The 18,550-nt window shown below is 41.4% G+C and overlaps 1 protein-coding gene and 1 pseudogene across 1 annotated transcript in view; both read right to left on the reverse strand.

Moving 5' to 3' along the window:
• Positions 1 to 18,550, reverse strand: part of CD109 (CD109 molecule) — a 186,327-nt gene that overhangs the window by 143,449 nt on the left and 24,328 nt on the right. The window lies entirely within an intron of this gene.
• On the reverse strand, positions 17,840 to 18,347 carry LOC142452870 (ATP synthase F(1) complex subunit delta, mitochondrial pseudogene; annotated as a pseudogene).

Consider the following 18,550-nt stretch of genomic DNA (forward strand, 5'->3'; position numbering starts at 1 on the left):
TTTCCGATGTTTCCTCCTTAGAGGTGGGAGACTCTCTGCTGACACCCTCGGAGACATAGCAGCGGACAAGACACATGGATCCACCCTGATGCGGCCCTGGGAAGCCATGCAGAAGCCCCTGCCAGCGCTGAGTTGTTTCCAGTGCCACTGGATCCAAAGACTGTCTACCCACTGGCCTGTGATCTTCTACATTCAGCGTCATTGCATGTGTTTTGTGAGTCTGAAGAGAACTTTATAGATTGGTATCAGACATATGGGCTAATATTGGACTCATTGGCTTAATCTGGACTGGGCTAGGATGTTTTTTTCAATGTCCAATTCCTCTTGTAGATAAATCTCTTTCTTATACACAGATGTGTGTCCGTGGATTTGTTGCTATAGTCTACCCAGACTAACACAACCACAATTATGACTATTTTTCCTTTAAGAAAACATTAACAATAGTGTTGTTTTAGAAAATAGAATTTGAGGCATTTAAGAAATTCTTTGAGTAAAATTTATGAATTTAGATATAAAAAAAAGATCATGTATGTCTCTCATTAAATCTGAATGATGTTTGACAAAAGAGCCCCATTCAATCCCCATATCCCTCCTGAGCTATCTTTAGGGAGGGGCTCATTAGAAAACCAGGACACTGTACATTAGATAACTCTTCTTCTGCACCTGTGGCAGTTGATAGGCCTGCCCATTACGGCCACTGCCTCTGTACCTTACAGTATAGAGCCTAATTGCTATAAATCAGACAGAGTAGTAGTAAGGGAAAAATGCTTTCTAAGTGGAGAAAAATAAGAAAATACTAGGAATAGCTAGAAATCACAAGGACCACTTTCTCACCATCTCCCACATCCTGGGTAAACTGCAGAAGAAGCTGACATGCTTCACCAAGCGCTACATACAAAGGAGGAACCGATCGCAATTATCGACCCATAATACACACATACACACACACATACACACGGGGATAAACAACAGAAAAGTGGGTGAAGGGAAATAGCAGTCAGTGTAAGATATAAAAACAATAATAATTTATAATTTATCAAGGGGTCACGAAGGTAAGAAGCGGGAAGAGGGAGGGAAAAAAGAGGAGCTGATACCAAGGGCTTGAATAGAAAGTAAATGTTTAGAAACTGATGATGACAACATATGTACAAAAAGCTTGATACAATTGATATATGGAATGTTATGAGATATGAGTACCCAATAAAATGATTTTTAAGAGCTACAGACATTACTCACTGCCACTAAGTCCATTCAGATTCATAGAAACCTCAATGAGTTCCCAACACTGTAAGTCTTTACTAGAGTGCACAACCTCATCCTTCTCCCATGGAGCAACTCTTGGGTTTGAACCACCAACCTTTTGGTTAGAAGCCAATGCTCCAGCACCACTGTAGCTCCTAAAGTACATACACCCTTGGCCCAAAAGAAGCTGCAGGAAGAGATTTTCTGAGAATCAACGGCGCGATGCTCCAGTGCTGTCCCATGCCCACAAAGTAAGTGAGCAGTTAAGTGATGCTCTTCATGTGCTACATACCTGCCTCGCATCCTGCACCAAACTTCAGAAAGAAAAGCACACAGCATCTGCTTCACTTCAGGCTTCCAAATCCCATGCAAAAGGTTTCCTCTGCAACGTCAACTCAGACAAGGAAGAGAATTCTGAACGTTCTACTTACAGCTTCACTAGAATGGCACAGTACAAAGGCATCACAATCTACTCTTTGCCAACTTAGCACCTATATATTCTCTTTTTAAACTTATCTGCCTTCCAAATAAGGGCTATACCAAAGCCAAACTTTCCCCTAACATTGTACAACTATCCTTATATAACCAAAACACCCTGGCCCTCTCTCCAAGAGGATACAAAGTCCTGTATCCATCTTTCTTTGTTGCTCGCACCTCTTCTTGCTTAATCATATTCTCCTTTTGATGTCCTATAAGTTAAATACTCAAGTGTAAGGTTAACTGCTATTATGATGTGTAATGCTATATTGTTGAGGGACCAAAAGAAGATGGAGGAGACATGGTTAACATGTACACAAATGCATTCACATCTAAAACTAAAGAAGAATGAAAGCAAGTCCTATAGTCTGTTTTTGCTATAACATATTTCATTACCCATTCAATAGTTTCTCTGCCTTCAGCAAGCACCCAGGCTGGTCATGGTCCCTTGTTTCATAGAGTGACCCAAACCTTCATTCCCAAGGGGTCTGGGTCATCCAGACCTCCCTGCATTGTACAGTAACTTTCTATTGGCTTTCATTAATCACTGGGGCTGAGAGTACAATAAGACAGCTCAGGAATTCTTCTGTGTTCCAGAAGCACTCCTTATTGCCGTTGTGCAGCGACAACTCCTTAACAACCAGTGTCCTTCCATCAATCCAGCCAGAACAAGAACTCCTTTTTCAGCAGCTGTTTCACTATCAGGAAGAGGCCTCGGTGGCCAGTGGCAGCCTCAACTGGCACTTTAACAGAACCATTGCCCTGTCCCGTGGTGACAGCATGCCCATCTGAGCGCCAGCAAAGCCTGAATTAGCGAGGGTACGTGGTGACTTCACTAATGAATCAATAGGGTCAGTGGATAAGCCACTTTCATTTCCATCCCTTTGTCCTAAATTAGTGAAAATAGCTTTGGGGGAAAGAGGGCCCTATTCATTGCTGATTTAGGATATATCCACATTCTATATTTTCTTTCTTTTTTAAAAATCATTTTGTTAGGGGATCATATAACTCTTATCACAATCCATACATACATCAATCGTGTAAAGCACATCTGTACATTCATTGCCCTCATCATTCTCAAAACGTTTGCTCTCCAGTTAAGCCCCTGGCATCAGCTCCTCATTTTTCCCCTCCCTTCCCACTACCCCCTCCCTCACGAACCCTTGATAATTTATAAATTATTATTTTGTCATATCTTTTACTGTCCAATGTCTCCCTTCACCCACTTTTCTGTTGTCCATCACCCAGGGAAGAGGTTATATGTAGATCCTTGTACTCAGTTTCTATATTTTCTTGTTTGATTTGTACAAATGTAAATTTTGTGACCTTTCAGAAATATCACAAATGAAATGACTATCTCCTTATATTCATCTATGGAGTTGAGAACTATTTCGATAGAACACTGTACAGAACACCAGCTTATGCTCCAAGAATCTTTTTCAACCAATGGAAAAGAAGCAGAAAAGAAATGATTCCTGTCTACTGAAGAGCAAGGAATAATAATAGTAGGCTTTTTCCTCAATTGTCAAAGAGTTCAGAAATTATTGTTAGAATTCTATGTTTTTTCAAAATATTAAATAAAAGTGAGGATAGAATAAAAATATTTTCATGAATAAATTTCTCAGAAACTTTTCCTTCCACAAACTCTTTTTTAGGAAGTTAGTTGAGGAGGACATATTTAGAAATATTGAAATAAGCCAAGGAAAAAAGAAGAAATAAAAGTCAGGAAAAAATATCTGTAACCCCAGAAAGCAAGGAAGAGAGAACTTCAAGTAAAAGGAATAACTTCAAGAGTAGCATCGCAAGGTGGAAATATGAATCTTAATAAATATCATGATGGGACATTGGAGAGAAAATTTAAATTAAGATAAAGAAAATAGTGCAACAAAATGAAAATCATCTTACAAATTCAGTGAAAGAAATCAACTAAGTAATAAATGGAGTGTACTCATAAATTTTTTGTTGGCAAAACACGTTATATACAATTAGTCATGTTGGCCCGGAGGACACTGTGTTTAGTGGAAAGAGGAAGAACCTCCTTGACACGAGTGGGCACAGTAGCTACAACAACATGTTCAAACACAGCAACGGTGCGGAGGATGCCACAGGTCTGGGCATGTTTTGTTCTGTCGTACAGAAGTTCACAAGGCTCTGGGAATTGACACAATACCCAGTAAGATGTTTCAGAAAACTGAAGAAGCCCTAGCAGAAATCACTAGTCTATGCCAGGAAATTTGGGAAAGTATCCCACCAACTGACTGGAAGAGATCTTTATTTATACCCATTCCAAAGAAAGGTGACCCAACAGAATGCTCAAGCTATAGAACGATAGGTATCATTGCTGATGTGAGATGGATCTTGACTCAAAGCAGAGAATATAAAAAAGATGTTTACTTGTGTCTCATTGACTATATGAAGGCATTGGACTGTGTGGATCATAAACTGTGGATAACCTTGGAAAGAATGGGAATTCTAGAAGACTTCATTGTGCTCATGTGGAACTTGTACCTGGATCAAGTAGCGACATGCCAACAGAACAAGGGAAAACGGCATTGTTTAAAATCAGGAAAAGTGTGTCTCGGGGTTGTATCCTCTCACCATCTTGTCCAATCAATATGCTGAGCAAATCATCAGAGAAGCTGGATCATATGAAGAAGAGGGAGGCATTAGGGTGGGAGGTAGGCTTATTAACAACCTGAAATGTGCCAGTGCCACAACTTTGCTCACTGAGAGTGAGGAGGACTTGAAGCACTTAGTGATGAAGATGAAAGACTGTAACCTTCAGTATGGACTACAACTCAATGTAAGAAAGACCAAAATCCTCATAACTGGATCAATAAGTAACAAGTGGTAAGTGGAGGAAGTTGAAGTTGTCGAGGATTTTGTCTTCCTAGGATCCACAATCAATGCTCATGAATCAGCAGTCAAGAGATCCAAAAACCCTTTGCATTAAGTAAATCTGCTGCACAAGACCTCTTTAGAGTACTGCAGAGCAAGGATGTTTCTTTCAGTAAGGCATGCATCCATTGCCTCATATGCATATGAAAGCTGGAATAAGGAAGACTGTGTGATCACGAGGTGTCAACGGGATCAGGTATCAGGCATCAAAGAACAAAACATCACATCGTTGTGAATGAGGGGGAATACGGAGTGTCCATCTGTAGGCAATTGAACATCCCCTTACAGAAAGGTAGCGGGAGGAGACGAGCCAGTCAGGGTGCAGTATAGCACCGTTGACACATACAACTTTCCTCTAGTTCTTTAATGCTTCCTCTTCCCGACTATCATGACCCCAAATTTACCTTACAAATCTGGCTAGACCAGAGCATGTCCACTGGTACAGATAAGAGCTGGAAACACAGGGAATCCAGGACAGAAAAACCCCTCAGGACCAATAATGAGAGTAGAGATATCAGGAGGGGAAGGGGAAGGGGAAGGTAGGGGAGAAGGGGGAACTGATCACAGTGATTTACTATAATCCCCTCCCTGGGGGAAGGACAACAGAAAAGTGGGTGAAGGGAGACATCAGACAGTGTAAGACATGGAAAAATAATAATAATTTATAAATTATCAAGGGTTTGGGAGGGAGGGAGGGGAAAAAATGACGGCTGTTCCTATCTCCACCTGGGAGTTTCTCAGACTGATTCTTGACCTTTCAATGAAAGTATTGAAACGAGATGGGAAAATACATTACACATGGGAACTGTTTCGATTAGACGGAAGCCCTTTCGCTCTATGAAGAACAGCTTGGGCGCCTCTATTGTCCTGTGGAATTCTCCAAGGAGATCATCTGTGTGCCTTTAGACCTGGAGCTGTGGGTATTTTACACTATGTGGAGACCAGGGTGTAAATAGTGGTCTTTTTTTTTAAGTCAGCTTAAGGATGATCCAGCAGCACAGTCAAAGCTGCTACATACACTGAACCCCTAGAATGTGATTTTTGTTTATTTCCTATCCCCGATACCAACCCCCTTTGATTTTGATTTTTGTAGACCTTCAATTTTAATGTTTGGAGGAATGAGCATCATTATTTTGTTCCTAAGGGAAGCTCTTATCCAAAAATTGACTTAGCTATTAAAATTTCTTGCTTATAAAAGGGTTAAATAAAATAAATAGCACTGCTCCCATTAAAGTTACAAAAGTACAATAAAAAAATTAAAAGAAGTAAGGCCAGAGTAATTAGAGGCAAGGATGCTAAGACTTCATCTTACACACTTTGGACCTGTTGTCAGGAGAGACCAATCCCTGGAGGACATCGTGTTTGGGAAAGTGGTGGGAAGGCAGCAAAGGACCAAAGGCCTTCAACAAGAGAAATTGACACAGTAGCTGCACCGATGGATTCATGCATGGGAACAGTTGTGAGGATGGCACAGGACTGAGCAGTGTTCCCTTCTGTTGTGCACAGGGTCGCTGTGAGTTCAAGCCGACTCAATGGCAGCTAACAACAACAACTTAAGGTCACTACGAGTAAACCAACCCAACAACTCCTACCAACACGTCAGGTTGGAGTACACTTGGCTAGTTGATAACTTTTTTCTTTTTTTTAAATTTAATTAAGTACTTTTGTTAGGGGCTCTTACAAACAAACCCTTTTTTTTAACAATTTATTAGGGGCTCATACAACTCTTATCACAGTTCATACATATACATACATCAGTTGTATAAAGCACATCTGTACAGTCTTTGCCCTAATCATTTTCCTTTTTTTTCTCCTCTTTTCTTTTTTTACATTTTATTAGGGACTCATACAACTCTTATCACAATCCATACATATACATACATCAATTGTATAAAGCACATCCATACATTCCCTGCCCCAATCATTCTCAAGGCATCTGCTCTCCACTTAAGCCCTTTGCATCAGGTCATCTTTTTTTTTTCTCCTCCCTCCCCTTTCCCCCCTCCCTCATGTGCCCTTGGTAATTTATACATCATTATTTTGTCATATCTTGCCCTATCCGGAGTCTCCCTCCCCCCCCCCCCTTCTCTGCTGTCCCTCTCCCAGGGAAGAGGTCACATGTGGCTCCTTGTAATCAGTTCCCCCTTTCCAACCCACTCACCCTCCACTCTCCCAGCATCGTCCCTCACGCCCTTGGTCCTGAAGGTATCATCCACCCTGGATTCCCTGTACCTCCAGCCCTCATATGTACCAGTGTACAGCCTCTGCCCTATCCAGCCCTGCAAGGTAGAATTCGGATCATGGTAGTTGTGGGGAGGAAGCATCCAGGATCTGGGGGAAAGCTGTCAAACCCTTTCTTTCTGATATATTTTTTAATCATTTTATTGGGGGCTCATACAACTCTTATCACAATCCATACATACATCGATTGTGTAAAGTACATTTGTACAGTTGTTGCCTTCATCATTCTCAAAACCTTTGCTCTCCATTTAAGCCCTTGGCATCAGCTCCTTATTTTTCTCTCTCCCTCTCCACTCCCCCCTCCTCATGAACCCTTGATAATGTATAGGTTATTTTGTCATATCTTACACTGTCCGATTTCTCCCTTCACCCATTGTTTGATAATTTTTTAATCAACCTATTAACCAAAAGAGCTTCAATGATCACATTTCATCATTCCTAAAACTCATTGTTTTTCACATTTTTGATACATCTTATGAACAATCGTGCCTAATAGTGATAATCCAGAATATATTTTCTTTCCTGAATTTAGTTCTTAGATATGGACAAGATGGCTTCACCTCATAGCAAACTTGTGCACAACTGAACAATATGCTTCTCAGCCCTGCACCAGCCTCACGATTGTCCTGTTCGAGTCCATTGCTGCAGCCACTGTGCCAATGGAGCTTGTTGAGGGTCTTGCTTTTCTTCACTGCCCTCCACTTTACCAAGCATGATGTCCTTCTCCAGGGACTGGTCTCTCCCGATAACATGTCCAAAGTACATGAGACAAAATCCCACCATTCTTGCTTCTAAGAAGCATTCTGGCTATACTTCTTCCAAGACAGAATTGTTTGTTCTTCTGGTAGTCTATGGTCCTTGCAATATTCTTTGCTAAAATTATCATTCAAATCCATTAGTTCTTCTCGGATCTTCTTTATCCATTGTCCAGCTTTCACGTGTAAATGAAGCAACTAAAAAGAACTTGGATCAGACATTCCTTAGTTCTCAAAGTGGTATCTTTGCTCTTTAACACTTTAAAGACCTCTTGTGACCCAGATTTGCTCAGAGCAATATATCATTTGTTTTCTTCCATAAGTGTCCATTGTGGATCCAAGTAAAACAAAAACCGTGACCACTTCAGTCTTTTCTCTGTTTATCATGATGTTGTCTATTGGTTTTCTTTATAATGTGTTTCAATCTATACTGAAGACTGAAATTCATCAATCTGAAATTGATCAAACATGTCATCAAGATTCATTGATAATTACTGTGGAATAGATCATCAATTTGCTCAAATGTAACTTCAAGTTGAAGCTGAAGAAAAAGAAAAGAAGTCCACCAGAGCTAAAATATGACCTTGAGTATATCCCACATAGAATTAGAGATCATCTTAAGAATATATTTGACACACTGAACACTCAGACTGAGTCCCAGCTGAGCTGTAGAATGACATCCAGAATATTATCCATGAAGAAAGCAAAAGGCTATTAAAAAGACAGGGAAGAAAAGACCAAAGTGTATGTCAAAAGAGACTTTGAAACTTGCTCTTGAATGATAAAATGAATGGAAGACATGATTAATTAAAAGAGATTAATAGAAAATTTCAAAAGACAGCTCAACTAGGAAAGTAATGCATTATGATGAAATGTGCTAAGACCTGTAAGTACAAAACCAAAAAGGAAGAACTTCTTCAACATATCTCAAGCTAAAAGAGCTCAAGAAAAAATTCAAGCCTGGAATTGAAATCATGAAGGATTCTGTGGTCATAATGTCAAGGATTTTATCTTGCTTGGTTCCACAATTGATGCTCATGGAAATAGCAGTCAAGAGATCAAATGACACATTGCATTAGATGAATCTGCTGCACAAGACCTCTTTAGAGTGCTGAAAAGCAAACATGCTTTGAGGACTAAGGTGCACTTGACCTCAAGCCATGGTGTTTTCAGTTGCTTCAGATGCATGTGAAAGTTGGATATGTATAAAGAAGATCAGAGAAAAATTGATGTATTTGAATTGTGGTGCTAGAGAAGAATATTGAAAGTAACATGGACAGTTAAAAGGACAAATTGATCTATTTTGGGAGAAGTATGGCCAGAGTGCTCCTTGGAAGCAAAGATGGCGACACTTCATCTTGCATCCTTTGGACATGTTGTCAGGAGAAACCAGTCCGTGGAGAGGACATCATATTTGGTAAAGTTGAGGGGCAGCAAAAAGAGGAAGGCCCTCAACAAGATGGGTTATACAGTGGCTGCAGCAATGGGCTGAATGGCCTACGAACAATTGTGAGGATGATGCTAGACTGGGCACTATTTCATTCTGTTGTGCAGAAGGTCACTAAGGGTCAGAACTGACTCGATGGCACCTAACAACAACAACAACATACAGAAAATATTGAACAATAGATGAAGCCTCAAAAGGAGAAGGAAGGAATACGTAGAGCCATTGTACCAAAAATAATTGGCAGACATTCAACCATTTCAGGTGATAATATGTGATCAAGAACCAATGATCTTAAAGGAATATATCCAAGCTCACCTGAGGCATTATTGAAAACAAGGCTCTAGGAAATGATGGAATACTAATTGAAATGTCTCAAAAAAATGATGCAGTGCTGGAAGCCTTCATTAATTCATGCCAACAAATTTGGAAGACAGCTACTTGGCCCACCAACTGGAAAAGATTCATATTTGTGCCCATCTCAAAGAAATGTGACCCTACAAATGTGGAAATTATTAAACAATATAATTAATATCACATGCAGGTTAATCTTTGTTGAAGATAATTAAAAAATGAAGGTAGCAGCACATTGATAGGTAGCTGGCACGGATTCAAGCTGGATCGAGAAGAGGATCTAGAATGAGGGATATCATTGTTGACATGAGATGAATCCTGGTTGGAAGCAGAGCATATCAGAAAGATATTTACTTGTGTTTTATCAACTATGCAAAGACATTCAATTGTGTGTACTGTAACAAACTATGAATAACCTTGAGAAGAAAATTTCTAAAACACCCAACAATGCTCACACACTAGAGGTAAATAGACAGAGGCAATTATTCATACAGAACAATGCTGCACAGTCTAAAATCAGGAAAGGTGTTTATTAGCATCATATCCTTTCACCACACTTATTGAAACTTTATGCTGAAGAAATAATCTGAGGAGGTAGATTGTGTGAGGAAGAATGTGGTATCAGTATTGGAGGAAGGCTCGTTAACAATCTTGGACCTGCAGATAACACAATTTTGGTTGCTGAAGAGCCAAGATGACTTAAAGCACTGGCTAAGGATGTTCAAAAAATAAATATTATGGCTTGCAATTGATGGCATCTTTTGGACAGTGTGTTTATAGTAATGTCATTTACAAATGAAAAAATTTACAGATGACAAAAATTGAAAACTCAAAGAGGGGTAGAGAATGAAAGGGATAACAGAGGTGCTAAAAATCTTATAAAGTGAAAAATCATGTCTGCTTTTTTGGAATCAAGAAATAAGACATAAGTATAATAAAGATGCAAAAGGCCCCCCAGAAGAATTTATATCAAAGGACAGCACTGAATCTGCTTTCTGGGAGAGGGGCATGTCTGATTTGGAGAAGACATGATAATCTGAGACAACTTCTATCAGTGCCTGTTTATAAATCAGTAGCTATCACTCAATAAGATGACACTTACATAAATAATTAACTGGAAAAAAAGAAACAACCTTAAAAATTCATTGTTGCACAACAACCAACTTCTGTTTCAGGTGACAAGTCTGCAGGTCAGTTGAGGCAGTTCACTGTGTTTCCCATTCCCCTTGTCTAAGCAAAACCAAGGAGAGCCTGTCCTCCTCCTAGCCATGGTCGAAGCAGGGGACAGCAAGCTCCAATGCTCAAGCACAAGTCCAGTCCCTGTTCACTTCACATCTGCTACAATGCCATGAACCAAAGGAAGTTCCATGGTCAAGGGGAAAGCCGGGGGTAGCGAGACATACTCCATCTTTGTTGGGGAAATATAAACTTTGTTATATGAGAGCGCAAGGAGGAGGGAAAAATGGGGCCAATGAGTCAATTAGCCATAGACAGCTATCAAAAATTATGTTATATTCACCAGGACAATATTTCCAAAAATAAAAATGATCTATCCAAATAGAAAAAGAAAGGGAAGAAGGAAGAATGATATAAAATATGTGGAAATCCACGAACATGTCATATATTTTAAACATTACTAATATTCACTGTAGGAGGATGCTACATTGTGGGTACATTAAATTTAAAAAAGCTTTATGTAGATTTTGCTATATGAACTGAATCACTGGGTTTCCAAGTAGTAAATAGGAGGATATTTTTCTTTTTAGGGATTTTCTCACTGATAAGTGAAAAATAAATGTTAGAATAATACTACGCCCCAAACCTTAATGAATTGATAGCTCTAGTTGAGCTTCCTGTGAGAATGAAGCATTCTATAGCAGCTTTCATTTTAAAATGTTTTATGTAGTTTTGATGCCTAATCTCCTCTCCTAGCCTTTTTTGTTTTTTTAGACTCACTTTTAGCTATTCTTAGAATATCACTCTTCCATAAAATGTTTAGCATTTATTTCATTCCAGAGAGAAAAGACTAATGTTATTTGTATTGGAATTTCCTTTAACTTATAGATTCACTTAGGAAACACTTTTAAAGAATGGGCTGCTCCGTCCATAGCAACCATGGCATGCTACTGTGGTCACCATTGAGCTGACTGACTCCTAAAGACCTGAAATGAGGGGCAGCGCTACTGCCACTGCAATCGGGTTTCCTAGGCTCTAATCTGATGGAAGCAGTGGCCAGGTCTTTCCCCATTCTATAATTATGCTGCTTATGCTCTACAATCGTATTTTGTATTTTTGTTCCATGAAGATCTACAGACATATTTTAAGACTTGTCCTGATGTATATAATAAACTCTTGATGTTGTTGTAAACACTATACTTCGTCTATCCTATCAGGTAATGAATTATTGAAGGCATACAGCATCCCATTAATTTTCATATGTTAATCCTGTATTCAGCAACTCTCTTAAACTCCAGTTAGTCCTATGAGTTGTCTATAGCATCTCTTGAATTTTGATTAATGAATTCCTACAAAGCATTCGCATGACTGAAAAAGCAGAGCTGATTAACCTTGATGGTAACCTCAGAGACACTCCCAAAATCGAAGAGAAGAGATTCATAGGGAAAAAAAGGTCAAGGGCTGGTAGGACCTGCTCAGTGGCATGGCAGTAGGACTATCAAAGTGAGGTCAGAATAATCACCTGCCTACAAGCTAGCATGTCTCAGCCGGATACGCTATCACTGGAACCAGAAGCAGCCTGAGGAAGAGAAGAGAGCTGAGGTGGAGGAGGCTCAAGGAAGTAACTGAACCATATGAGAAAATCACTTCCATTGAGGTCATTCAGGCAGATTCCTTATTTAATCTGAAGAAACATGGAAGAAAGCATTGCTTTATTTCACTTGAGACAATGAACCCTATTGCCGAAGGCCACACCACTGCAAATCAAGGCCGAGGAAGAGAAAGGGACTGCAGCTCAGCTAGAAAGGGAGCAGAGACACAGTGTGGGCTAACCCTTTAGACATCGTATAAACTCTGAAAGGGAGAAAAGTGTGCTGCTTGCAGTGTCTCTTCATGGTTTAAAATAATAATACTAATAAAATCTTCTTTACCATTTCTTCAACACTTCTGGGTTCTTCTCTGTGTGCTTTTAACTTTTGTTACAGGGTTATATACGTTTTATATAATAAAAGACTCAAAAGTTTACACTGGGACCCGTCTAAATTCTAGATGTTAATCTCTGGGCTTCTGCAATAACTCCCCTATCTGGAAAAAGGACGATTCGTCTTTGAGTTTAACAGTTTAAAGCAGCAGTGAGAGGAATAATATTTGGGACTGTCAGTTCTTAATATGATGAATGCTTGAGTTCATCCAGACCTCATATTCTGATTTCAGGAAAAGCTCACTGCACATAGTCGTCAACATGTAAATATCACGCATATGGAATATTTAGGCAGCTGACATTCTGCATCAGCCTGCCACCTCGTGGTCACAAAGGTTGGTGCAACATTTTACTGCAGTTACCACAACCTGGTTGCTGTTAGTTGCCAGCCTGTCCATTCCAACTCATAGTCACCAAGGTGACGACAATGCTTTTTAATATTTTAAGGAGATCTTTTGCAGCACATTTAACCAATACCTTGTGCATACAGAACTGTATGTGGTGTGTTTTTTGCTATGCATATTCTCAACAACAAAATAAAATAATTTTTTAACATTTTATTAGGGGTTCATACAACTCTCATCACAATCCATACATATACATATATCAATTGTACAAAGCACATCTGTACATTCTTTGCCCTAATCATTCTCAAAGCATTTGCTCTCCACTTAAGCCCTTTGCATCAGGTCCTCTTTTTTTCCCCTCCCTCCCCGCTCCCCCCTCCCTTATGAGCCCTTGATAACTTATAGATTAGTATTTTGTCATATCTTACCCTATCTGGCGTCTCCCTTCACCCCCTTTCTGTTGTCCGTCCCCCAGGGAGAAGGTCACATGTAGATCCTTGTAATCGGTTCCCCCCCTCCAACCCACTCACCCTCTACTCTCCCAATATCGTCTCGCACACCCCTGGTCCTGAAGGTACCATCCACCCTGGATTCCCTGTGCCTCCAGCTCCTATATGCACCAGTGTACAACCTCTGCTCTATCCAGACTTGCACGATAGAATTCGGATCATGGTAGTTGGGGGGGAGGAAGCATTTAGGATCTGGGGGAAAGCTGTATTCTTCATCGGTGCTACATCGCATCCTGACTGACTCATCTCCTCCCTTAGACCCCTCTGAAAGGGGATCTCCAGAGGCCAATAAATGGGATTTGGGTCTCCACTCTGCACTTCCCCCTTCATTCACAAAAATAATTTTTTAAGCTATCAGTCCAAAGCTCCAGGACCATCCTATCTCTGATTTGGAAATAACCAGCAGTCTTCAAACATAGGAGCCCTGGCCCTGTAGTGGTTATACGTTGGGTTGCAAACTGAAAGGTCAGCAGTTCTAAACCACCAGCCACTCTGAGGGAGAAAGAAGGGCTTTCTACTCCCATAAAGAGCCTTGGTGATGTCATGGTTATCCGTTGGACTGCGATCCTCATGGTCCACCAGCACCTCTACTAACAAAGACTGGACTTGCTACTTGATGACAATGAGAAAGAATTACAGTCTCAGAAACCCACAGTGGCAGTCTCTCCAGTCCTACAGCTTTACCAAGAGTCAGCATTGAGTTTGGTAGTTTGGTTTTTGACTGTCCTCTAATATAGGATCCTTGGCGGCTAGTTGGTTCTGTATTGGGCTGCTAACTTCACGGCAGGTGGTTGGAAACCACCAGCTGCTACAGGAAAAAGATGAAGTTTTTATTCCCAAAAAGAGCTAGTCTTGCAAACCCACAGAGCCTATGGATTCTACCCTGACCTATAGGTTGTTACAACTCATGATAGTGAATTGATGATAGTGAATTGGTGTTGTGGGGTGGGGGGATGGGTAGGGGTGGGCGTGAGGGGGTGGGGGGTTGGGGTTTTATTGTTTGGTGTGTGAGACAGTGTTCTGGGCAGTGTACCAACTTGTGTTTTCCTGAAACCTTCGGACAAACTTTTGAACTTGATAAGATAATATTTGGAGACAAAACAACGATGCATAAATTACCAAGGGCATATGAGGGAGGGGGGAATGGGGAGGGAGGAGGGGAAAAAAAAGAGGACCTGATGCAAGGGGCTTAAGTGGAGAGCAAATGCCTTGAGAATGATTGGGGCAGGGAATGTATGGATGTGCTTTATACAATTGATGTATGTATATGTATGGATTGTGGTAAGAGTTGTATAAGTCCCTAATAAAATGTAAAAGAAGAAAAGAGAAAAAATGATTAGGGCAAAGACTGTACAGATGTGCTTTATACAATTGATGTATGTATATATATGAACTGTGAAAAGAATTGTATGAGCCCCAATAAATTGTTAAAATTAATTTAAAAAAATAAATAAATAAAAGAAAAATAATACCAAGGAAAAAAAAAAAGATAATATTTGGATCCATACCCCTCTCTTTAACCACTTAGTATCTGTGCCCAGGTGCATATTGCTGACCGTCTCCAAGTCTAAACGTCCATGACTGCCAAGACAACAGAGGAAAGCAGAAGGATTCAATGATAAGAAACATTCCACACAGCAATCGCAACAAACTGTAGTGGCTATTAAACAGAAGCCACGTGTGAATCCCATTGTATTTAAGAGTAAGTCCAACATTGGGCCTCTACTCAAGTCCTCTCTCAATGCAAGAACACTTTGTTCTAATAACCTGGCATTCTACGATGCTTACCTTCCCAACAAGATCACTGAAGACAAAATGGATGCATCAGCAAATGTGGTGAAGAAAGCTGATGGTCCCCAGCTATCAAAAGATATACCATCTAGGGTATTAAAGATAAACAAGCGGCCATCTAGCTGAGAAGCAATCAAGTCCACATGGCAGTAGCACACCATCCTGTGTGATCATGAGGTGTCGATGGGATCAGGTATCAGGCATCAAAAACCCAGGGAAAAAATCATATCAATGTGAATAAGGGGATTGCAGAGTGGAAACCCAAAGCCCATCTATATACAATAGGACATCCCCTTACAGAAGGGTCACAAGGAAGAGACCAGCCAGTCAGGGTGCATTATACCACCGATGAAACTTACAACTTTCCTCTAGTTCTTTGATGCTTCCTCCTCCCCACTATCATGATCCCAATTCTACCTTATAAATCCAGCTGAACCAGAGGACGTACACTGGTACATATAAGAGCTGGAAACACAGGGAATTCAGGAGAGATGAACCCCTCAGGGCCAAGTATGAGAGTAGCAATACCAGGAGGGTAGGGGTAAGGGGAGAGCAGAAAAGGGGAACCAATCACAATGATTGACATATAACCACCTCCCACCCCTCACCCAGGAGGATGAACAACAGAAAAGTGGGTGAAGGGAGACATCAGTCAGTGTAAGACATGACAAAATAATAATAATTTATAAATTATCAAGAGTTCATGAAGGAGAAAGGGGGAGAGAAAAAGAGGAGCTAATACCAAAGGCTTAAGTAGAAAGAAAATGTTTTGAAAATGATGATGACACCATATGTGTAAATGTGCTTGACAAAATGGATGGATGGATGGATTGTGATAAGAACTGTAAGAGCCCCCAATAAAATGACTTAAAAAGAGAGAGAGAAAGAGAAAGATACCAAGTCAGAAAACATTGCTGCTAGGTTTCCAGTACATCTGTGCTTGGTTTATTCCAAGCAAAATGCTTTTAAACACATCTCTGTGATCAGCGGGTGACCGCAGACCACTTCTCTTGGGAATAATTGTCTTCACTCTGTTAACATGCCTTTGAATAAAAGCCCAATCAAAGCAGTGGCTTCTGCCGGGATCTACTTGTCCCGTTATGGTGAAGGCTGAGAAGTCAGCTCAAAAGGTTATGGTAACTGTTCAGGGGGACTCCAAATCTTTTTTTTTAATATTTTATTGGGAGCGCTTACATATATCATAACATTCTATCAATCACATAAAACAACATTGTACAATTGCTACCACAGTCGGTTTCAAAACATTTTCTTTCTTTTTTTAACATAGATGGCATATAATATTTAAAAATACCATTAAACAATGTATTATTTAAGGTTAAGTATAACATGAGGGGATTTTTTAAGTGTAGAAAAAATGAATTAAAATATAATGACATCTTCCCACTTTCCCCACTTCTTTTTTTTTTAATTAGGGGCTCATACACCACCCATCTCGATCCATACATACATCAATTGTGTAAAGCACATTTGTACATTCGTTGCCCTGATCATTCTCAAAACTTTTGCTCTCCACCCAAGCCCCTGGAATCAGGTCCTCATTTTCACCCTCCCTCCCCACTCCCACCTCCCTCATGAACCCCTGATAATTTACAAATTTTTATTTGGTCATATCTGGCTCTGTCCCACGTCTCCCTTCCCCCACTTTTCTGTTGCCTGTCCCCCAGGGAGGAGGTCAAATGCAGGTCCTTGAAGTAGGTTCCCCCTTTCCAACCCACCCTCCCTATACCCTCCCAGTATCGCCACTCACTCCACTGGTCCTAAGGGAATCATCCGCCCTGGCTTCACTGTGTTTCCAGTTCTCATCTGTACCAGTGTACCTCCTCTGGTCTAGTCAGGCTTGCAAGGTAGGATTCGGATCATGACAGTGGGAGGGGGGTGGGTGGGAAGGAAACATTTAGGAACTAGAGGAAAGTTGTATTTTTGATCGTTGCTATGTTGCACCCTGTCTTGGGGGACTCCAAATCTCGATAAGAGTTTCTTGAGGGACACAGGATGGTCCTGGGGATTATCTGGGCATTTTATTGAAAACTGTGTTGATGAAGAAAAGGTCAAGCAATTTGTGCCAAGGAAATTTGCTCGATTGCAACAATGTGCATGTTCATTCTTTCAGGGCATCAAGGGAATTTTTTGTTGGGAAACCTTATTCCATCCACCTAGCCACACCCGTCTTACCTCTGACCTCTTTACACTCCCCAAACTCAAAGAGCACTTCAAAGGACCACAGCCTGGTCCCTGCAGTTTAGACACGGTATAAACGGAAGAGGGTGGAATCCTTCAGAGGAAGGTTAAGGAGTTGTAAAAACTCCCTCAGAAATATATAAACTTAGATCAATGTTGGGTCAAGAAATAATAGCTTTATATCTTCATATTTTTTTGTTTCATAAAGTTTTTCCTTTTTTAAAATAATTCCTGGTTTTTAGTCAGGGTTCAGAGGGATCAGTGCTTGTCCATGGGTACTGTCTCCAGGCTGCCTGTGATGGGCAGCAAGTGGAGGGCGGCTGTCCAGCTGCAGGCAGGAGCGGCTCCCTGGGTACTGCACTGGCTCCTGAGTGTTGCTGCCCCAGCCTCGGCTCTCTGCCCACCTGCACTGTAGGCACACAAGACTACTCGAGGGCCTTCACCAGGGCCTCACTAGCCTCGATCCTGATCTGGATCTCAGCCTGCTGGGCCTCGTGCCCCGATCCTGATAGCTCCGACTGCGCCTTCTCCAGGTTGGCCTTGGCTGTCCCCAGGTCCAGCATGCCCAGAGTCACAGCCTCCTCAGCCAACAGCTGCACAGAGGAGCCTGCATCCCTGTGATGGAGCCGCTGCTCACAAAGCACTTGGTGGAGGTGCCATCCTACGCATGGACGACCACCAGGCCCGGCCACAGGACCTGCAGCGTGGGCACGTGGGATGCCAGGATGCCAAAGGATCCCGTCAGTGTGGGCACGTCCACCTGGCAGGCATTGGTGCCGTTGAAGAACACCTGGGTGGGCTACGAAAAGGTGAAAGACATCATCCCGGGACCTGGGCAAGGGCCAGAGCGGCGGCGGCACCCTCTGCGTAGGTGCAGGCCAGGCACATGAGGCAACCCAGGCCCGGTTGGCGGAGCAGCGCGGTGGACAGCATGGCAATAGCGGGGAAACGAGGCTTGGAGCGCGGGGCAGCAGCAGTGGGCCTCATAAAGTTTTTCTATAAGAGCCTGGTGGGATTTCATCGATGAATCCACCCCTTAGCTCAGCCATTCACACTCGTATTCCACAAAAGAGTGGTACACACACTTCTCTGCCTAACCATCTGTGCCAGGGCTTGGTGCCATGGCAGCATCCCCT

This window comes from Tenrec ecaudatus, chromosome 7, assembly GCF_050624435.1.
Source record: "Tenrec ecaudatus isolate mTenEca1 chromosome 7, mTenEca1.hap1, whole genome shotgun sequence".
NCBI classification, from domain to species: domain Eukaryota; kingdom Metazoa; phylum Chordata; class Mammalia; order Afrosoricida; family Tenrecidae; genus Tenrec; species Tenrec ecaudatus.